We start from the raw sequence: 6000 nt of genomic DNA, 5'->3' as shown, positions 1-6000 counted from the left end.
AAAGCATTTCTAGCTCCATAGCCAATCTTGTTATTTTATTCCTTCTGGGTATTATTTCCTTCCCCCCTCACCCCCCCGCCCCCCGGCTTTGTTGGCTTTACTTTTTAATTAAAGTATACATAAGCTTTATCTCAGTGTCAATATGAGGACATACTTTTTTTAAACTGTCAAAGAGATTTAGGTATCTGTTCCCAAAATTGACATGCAAATTGACTTATGCTTGTGTTCGCTGAAGAGCTTCTAGTGTCTGTGCGGGACAGATGGACTAGAAGTCAGACCTCCAAAATGTGTGCATGCCCAATAGACAGTGATGATGGTCTTATACTTATGGCATTGGATTGGGATTCAAGACATCGGGATTCAAGCCCCAAACATGCCACAAATTTCCTCTGAGCCCTTGGGCAAGTCCCTGAATTACTCTGTACTTCATTTCCCCATCTCTAAATTGTGGATATTAATATTTCCTTTCTCCCACCCTTTGAGTATCTTTTCTATGAAAATTGTAAGGTCTTTGGGGCTGGGAACTATCTTATTTGCATATATATATAGCAGCTAGTATAATGGGGTCTTGATCTTGACTTGGGTACCTACCTGCTAGGGTAATACAAATAATAAGAACAGCAAGTTACATGTGGATTGCATGTGGATTCCATTCATGAACCAGTGAGTTTTCCTGCTTTGCTCACATACAGGACTCCTATAAAACCATATAAGGGATGATATTTTTCTACATCGTCACAGTCCCTGAGATGCAGATAAGGATGATTTCATTGCATGTTGCAATGGACGTGCTACAGCACAACCTAGACCACAGGTTCAGATGCTGCTTCTACTGTGACCACCCCTAGGTACCACTCACTCAGCATATAGTCTGCTTTTCCTAGGGATTTATCATAGAATCATAGAAGATTAGGGTTGGAAGGGATCTCAGGAGGTCATCTAGTCCATCCTCACCCTACTCAAAGCAGGATTTGCTTGTGTGTGGGGATGGAGCGGGAGGGAGGAGCTGGAGAGTTGGAAGGGAGAGAAATGAACTTTAGCTTAACAGGGGAAGGGTCTTTATGACCATTTTGTCTTAATGAGTTTATAAAGAATTGTGTTATCATTTGTTGCTTATATTACAACAGCTCCTGGAGGACTGAGTCGAGGCTCAAGACCTCCCCCGCTCCGCCCTGCAACGTGCTAAGCATCAGACACAGCTGTAGGAAAGAGCCAGTCTCTGACTTACATCTCAGTTAATGACGAGATGCAACAACAGGTGGAGGACACTACTAAAGCGGCAGGCAGGGGGCAAGTCAGGCTGAGATAACAATACTATGAACATGCTTTCCTGTAGTCATGCACACAATGTACCAGCACAGCTGTTTTATAGCCAGAGTACTGGTGAACTGCTTCTAGGAATATAACAAAAGCAGAAATATGCATTAAAGATGGTAGAACTGTTGTCCTCCATCTGCAGGACGGGGGGGGGGGGGGGGACTTTATACAGGGCAGATTTATTGACCTTGGCTACCCAATGTATCCTTTTGTTCCCCAGCTACTGTGTAATCGGGGAAGTGATTCTGAGTCAAGCTGAGAGAATGGGTGAAACACTCAACAGCTTGCTAGTGCCATTGCTTTGTCTCCTATACACAATTGTTTTCTAGAAAGGTAATTCAGAGTCTAATTGGATCTGACAGTTTAATGCCCCTCAAGCCTGCACATTATATTAATACAGCTCGTCACTGAATAAAGCTCTGGCTCCCCATCCCTCCTCTTATTGCATAACACAAGTAAGCTAAAGCAAAGATCTGTGGGCCAGATCTTCTACTGCTGTACATCTGCATATCTCCATGGACTCTCCCGGTGCTGTGTTGGTTGCCCCCAGCAGATGATCTCTACCTCTTGTGGGCAGGATGAACCGTTTCCGTAAACTTGTCAGCAACTGCCATGTAATTTGCCAAGTATCTATTGATTAGTGTGAAATCCCATGAACACGGACTGTCTCTGTCTCCTAGTGAATTCCTTAATAGACTGTCTTTCTGATTTCCTTTGTTCAGGCCTGGGGCTCTCCTTCATCTCTTACATCTTTTAATTGAGCCAGTCTTCTTTGGCTCTCTGAAGATGCTTTTCTCCAGTAGATTATTTAAAATAAAACCATACTCTGGTAATTTTGCATGCTGTTATACTTTACTAAGGCTGTACTTTTCCAGGCACTCGCCCGGGCTGCTGTTATTGCTTTTACATGATGGTACAGGCGCAACCTTGGCTGTGATTCTACCTAAAACAAGTCTTAGGATGAAATTTGTCTCAAACTATAGATAGAACAGTAAAATATAAAGGCCACGTTTACACTGGGGCCTCACCCTGTGCCACTGAAGTCAGTATCAAAGCTCCCATTGATATCAATGGTGCAGCACTGAGCCATTAGAGCTAATCAATTCATCCTTTAGCACCTCCTTGTGGCCTGATTTTTTTTCATTTTTGTCTCACTTATAACTTGAAATTAACTACACACAGCACCGTCGTTTCAGATGATTTAGGGAACAGAGCTCTGATGATAGTTGCGGCGTTCCTCAGGAATGGCTCTTTTTTTTAAACTCAGTCCATTAGTTTAAAGAAACAACGAGAGTCTTGTAGCACTTTAAAGACTAACAAATTTAATTTCTGCAGGCATTAGCTTTCATGGGCTGTAACCCACTTCCTCAGATGAAGTGCTGTATACAGACTAACACGGCTACCCCTCTGGAACTTTTAAAGAAACAGTGCACCTTCTGATTTTTGCCCTTTTTTAAAACTATTTCAGTCCTTGGAAGGTATAAAATGAACCAACTGAGCAACCTGTGAGCCAGTAATTGGCTGGTCTGTGATATTTCAAAGTTTTCATTTTCTCATGCATATTTCACTTTTCCGGTGTATTTTGCCTGTAGACCTACTGAGTTAGTAACCTACAGCAGTATCTTGCAAAAGACCAAACGCTGCACCTTTGTGTGCGTGACTTTCATTTGGTCTAACGTTACTCTGCTAGACTGGGTCGCTTCTTTTAGTTGCGCAACTTGCTGCACCTGCTCCACTCAGCAGGGCTGAAGCATGAGCAGCCATGGGCAGCAGCACGGCTGGTTGAGGGCTAACTTGGGGAATGCAGAGTGATGATGATTGGGTTGGGGGGGGAGGCTTTTGCTGGATGGCGGGGCAGGAGTTGAGGAGTGGTGCAAAGGAGCACACAGCAATGGTTACTGGCCATGGTCAGAGACATGATGGACATGATGGACTAGATGGAACGTGGGTCTGATCCAGTCTGAAAATTCCTATGTGCCTATTGCTCAGAGCTCCCTTGGGCACTTTTGGGCTCCTTTCACAAAGTTTGTCTTATTCCTGTGATCAGAGTTAAGAAAATAATTCTCAGAGACTAAAGTAGGCGATGACTTTGGCTTCTCTTTCTGCTTGTGGATATGTGCAAATCACGTGTGATTTCCTCAGTTGAAATCCACTGTTGTCATCATGAATGACTATGAATTGCCACTGAGAGCGACAATGGATAGCCATTGGGCCGGAGAGCGCTCACTCTTCAGGGAGGCGGGAGACTCACGTTCAAGCCCTTGCACTAATAATTATTTATAAGAAGTTGAACAGCTTCAAAAGGGGAGACTGAGAGAGCCCCCTCCCAGAACATCCCATAACTCAGTGGTTAGGGCAACATCCTGAAAAAGTGACAGACCCTTTCCCACAGCAGGTAGAGGGGGGAACTGAACTCCCATGTCCTTGTGAGTGCTCTAACCACTAGGCTCAAGGTCATTTGCTGCAAGCAGTTGGATACAGGCCTGGACCTTATGCTGCTGTGCTGTGTTTCACGATGATGCCTGCACAATTAATAGCAGAGTGGCAGCGGAAAGTGTCCTATCACGGTGGAAGAAATAAGGTTGTCTTCCCAAGAAATCTTCTCCAAAGGATTGCAGAGTACCTGCATGAAAGCTTCCTGGAAATAGGCACAGAGGATTCTCGCAGCATCCCTGTACACACAAATAATCTTTTCCTGGGTGAATCCAATACTCAAGCACACCAAGTACAAAGAAGCACAGCCCCACTGCCACACACACACCACTTTCCCCTGCTGGTACAAGATTCTGGACAGGGGAATATAACCAAAGACATGCAATTTGCAGTACATACTCACCAGATGTTCCTTCTCTGGCATCCCAGTCAGTCACCATTTCCTGCATCTGGGAGGGCTGCTCCTGTGTTGCAAACAGCTACTGGCTTTCAGAGAGATACCTCACTTGTCTGTCCCCTGTCCTCCTCCTCCTCCTCCTCGTCCATGGACTCATCTTCATTCATCCTGGATTCAGTTTTTTCCTGAGGTATCAATGCTGCATGGTGGCATAGTGGTGGGGTCTCTGCTGAGAATAGCATGCAGCTCCTCATAAAAGCGGCATGTTTTGGGCGAGGACCCAGAACAGCTGTTAGCCTTCCCTAGTTTTCTGATAAGCCTGCCTCGGTTCTTTGATCTTAATACAACACTGCTGCGCATCCCTCTTGTGCTCCTTCTCCAACATGCTGCGAGATATCTTCGTATAGATATCCAAATTTCTTCTGCTGGCTCAGAGCTGAGCCAGAACAGACTCTTCTCCCCACAGACCGATGAGATCCAAGACCTCAGGTCGACTTCAGACGGGAGTGTGCTTGGGGTATGCAGTCATCATGATCAGCTGTGCTGGCAAGTTCTCTCTATACTGACCAAACCGGAATTCAAAATTTCCCAAGGCTTGCAGGGAGGAACTATTTCCTGTTTATGTGGCCATGGTGCAGCAGACTGCGAATGTGCAGAGCGATCAGAACAGAGCATTATGGGATACCTCCCAGAGGCCAATGACATCGATTTGCGTTGCACTCTGCCTACACTGACGCTCATTCGACCCACAGAATTCGACTTCAGCGCTATGCCACTTGTGGAGGTGGTTTTATTATGTCGAATTTTACCTCGATTTAGGTTGTCGGAACTGACATGCCAGTGGAGACACATCCTTTAGGTGGGCTTCGTGAGCCGTGTTACGTCAATCTCCATTGTCAGTGTAGACCAGGCCTCAATTCTTGGCCCTCTGCTCCAGGTTGCTTCCCAGCCTCAGTCAGCTCTATTCTGTTCCTGAGCAGCAGCCACAGGAGCTAGTTCTACTCCAGTTTGGTTTCCCCTTCCTCAGGGCTCAGCCTGCTTCAATTCTTCCTTCTCCAGCTGCCCCCTAGCAGCCCTTTCTAGGCCCAGGGATAGCCCAGCCCTCTTTAATTCACTGCACTGGATTCACCTGCTCTGGTTTAAGGGATGCTGGGTTTAATCTATTTACAGGGACTGGCTATCCTGTGACAGACGGTGATGCTGATCAGAAAGGTTATAACAAAGAGCAGCATTTCACAGACTTTTTCACTATTTTCTTCTCTCACCAGATTTTCCAACCAGCTCTGTCTGAAACACACAATCAAAAGGCTAAGTTCTTTTAGCAAAAAAAGCATTACTGATCGTCACCAACTGATTGAGACAAATGTACAGTGATCCATAGACACCCACATCTACTCCCCTTTACATTTCAGTTTTCAGATATTTGTTTCATTTGATAGATTTTTTTCAGCAAACTGATCTGTGACGAAAAATTTTGTTTTAAATCTAAAGAACAGAAAGTTGTTTTGATTCAACTCAAATCAATTGAAACAAAAACACCCACCTTTATTTTTCTTCAGCTCACTTGAAAGAGGATGTTTCAGTTTTGAATTGTTTCATGAAAAATATAAAATGTTTGGGCAATGCAGAAACTTTTTGTTAAATTTTTTGCAAAACTAATAAACCCCCCAACCACTCTTTTTTTTTTTTAGGCTCTGATCCTTGTCTGATTTATTTAGCTGCCTCTGTGCCAATGGTCTAATCAGGGGGTTTGAGAAACTCCTCCCTCGGTTGTGTCAACCAATGTCCCTCCCGTTCAAAATACCTCAAGCATGAAAGCTTAAAAATTGCATTCCAGGAGCATTCATCTGAGT

The sequence above is a fragment of the Emydura macquarii genome, unplaced genomic scaffold (assembly GCF_026122565.2).
Source record: "Emydura macquarii macquarii isolate MOO-44397 ecotype Brisbane River unplaced genomic scaffold, CSIRO-AGI_Emac_v2 contig_2768, whole genome shotgun sequence".
In the NCBI taxonomy this organism is placed as follows: domain Eukaryota; kingdom Metazoa; phylum Chordata; order Testudines; family Chelidae; genus Emydura; species Emydura macquarii.
Note: the sequence above shows the minus strand (reverse complement) of the source record.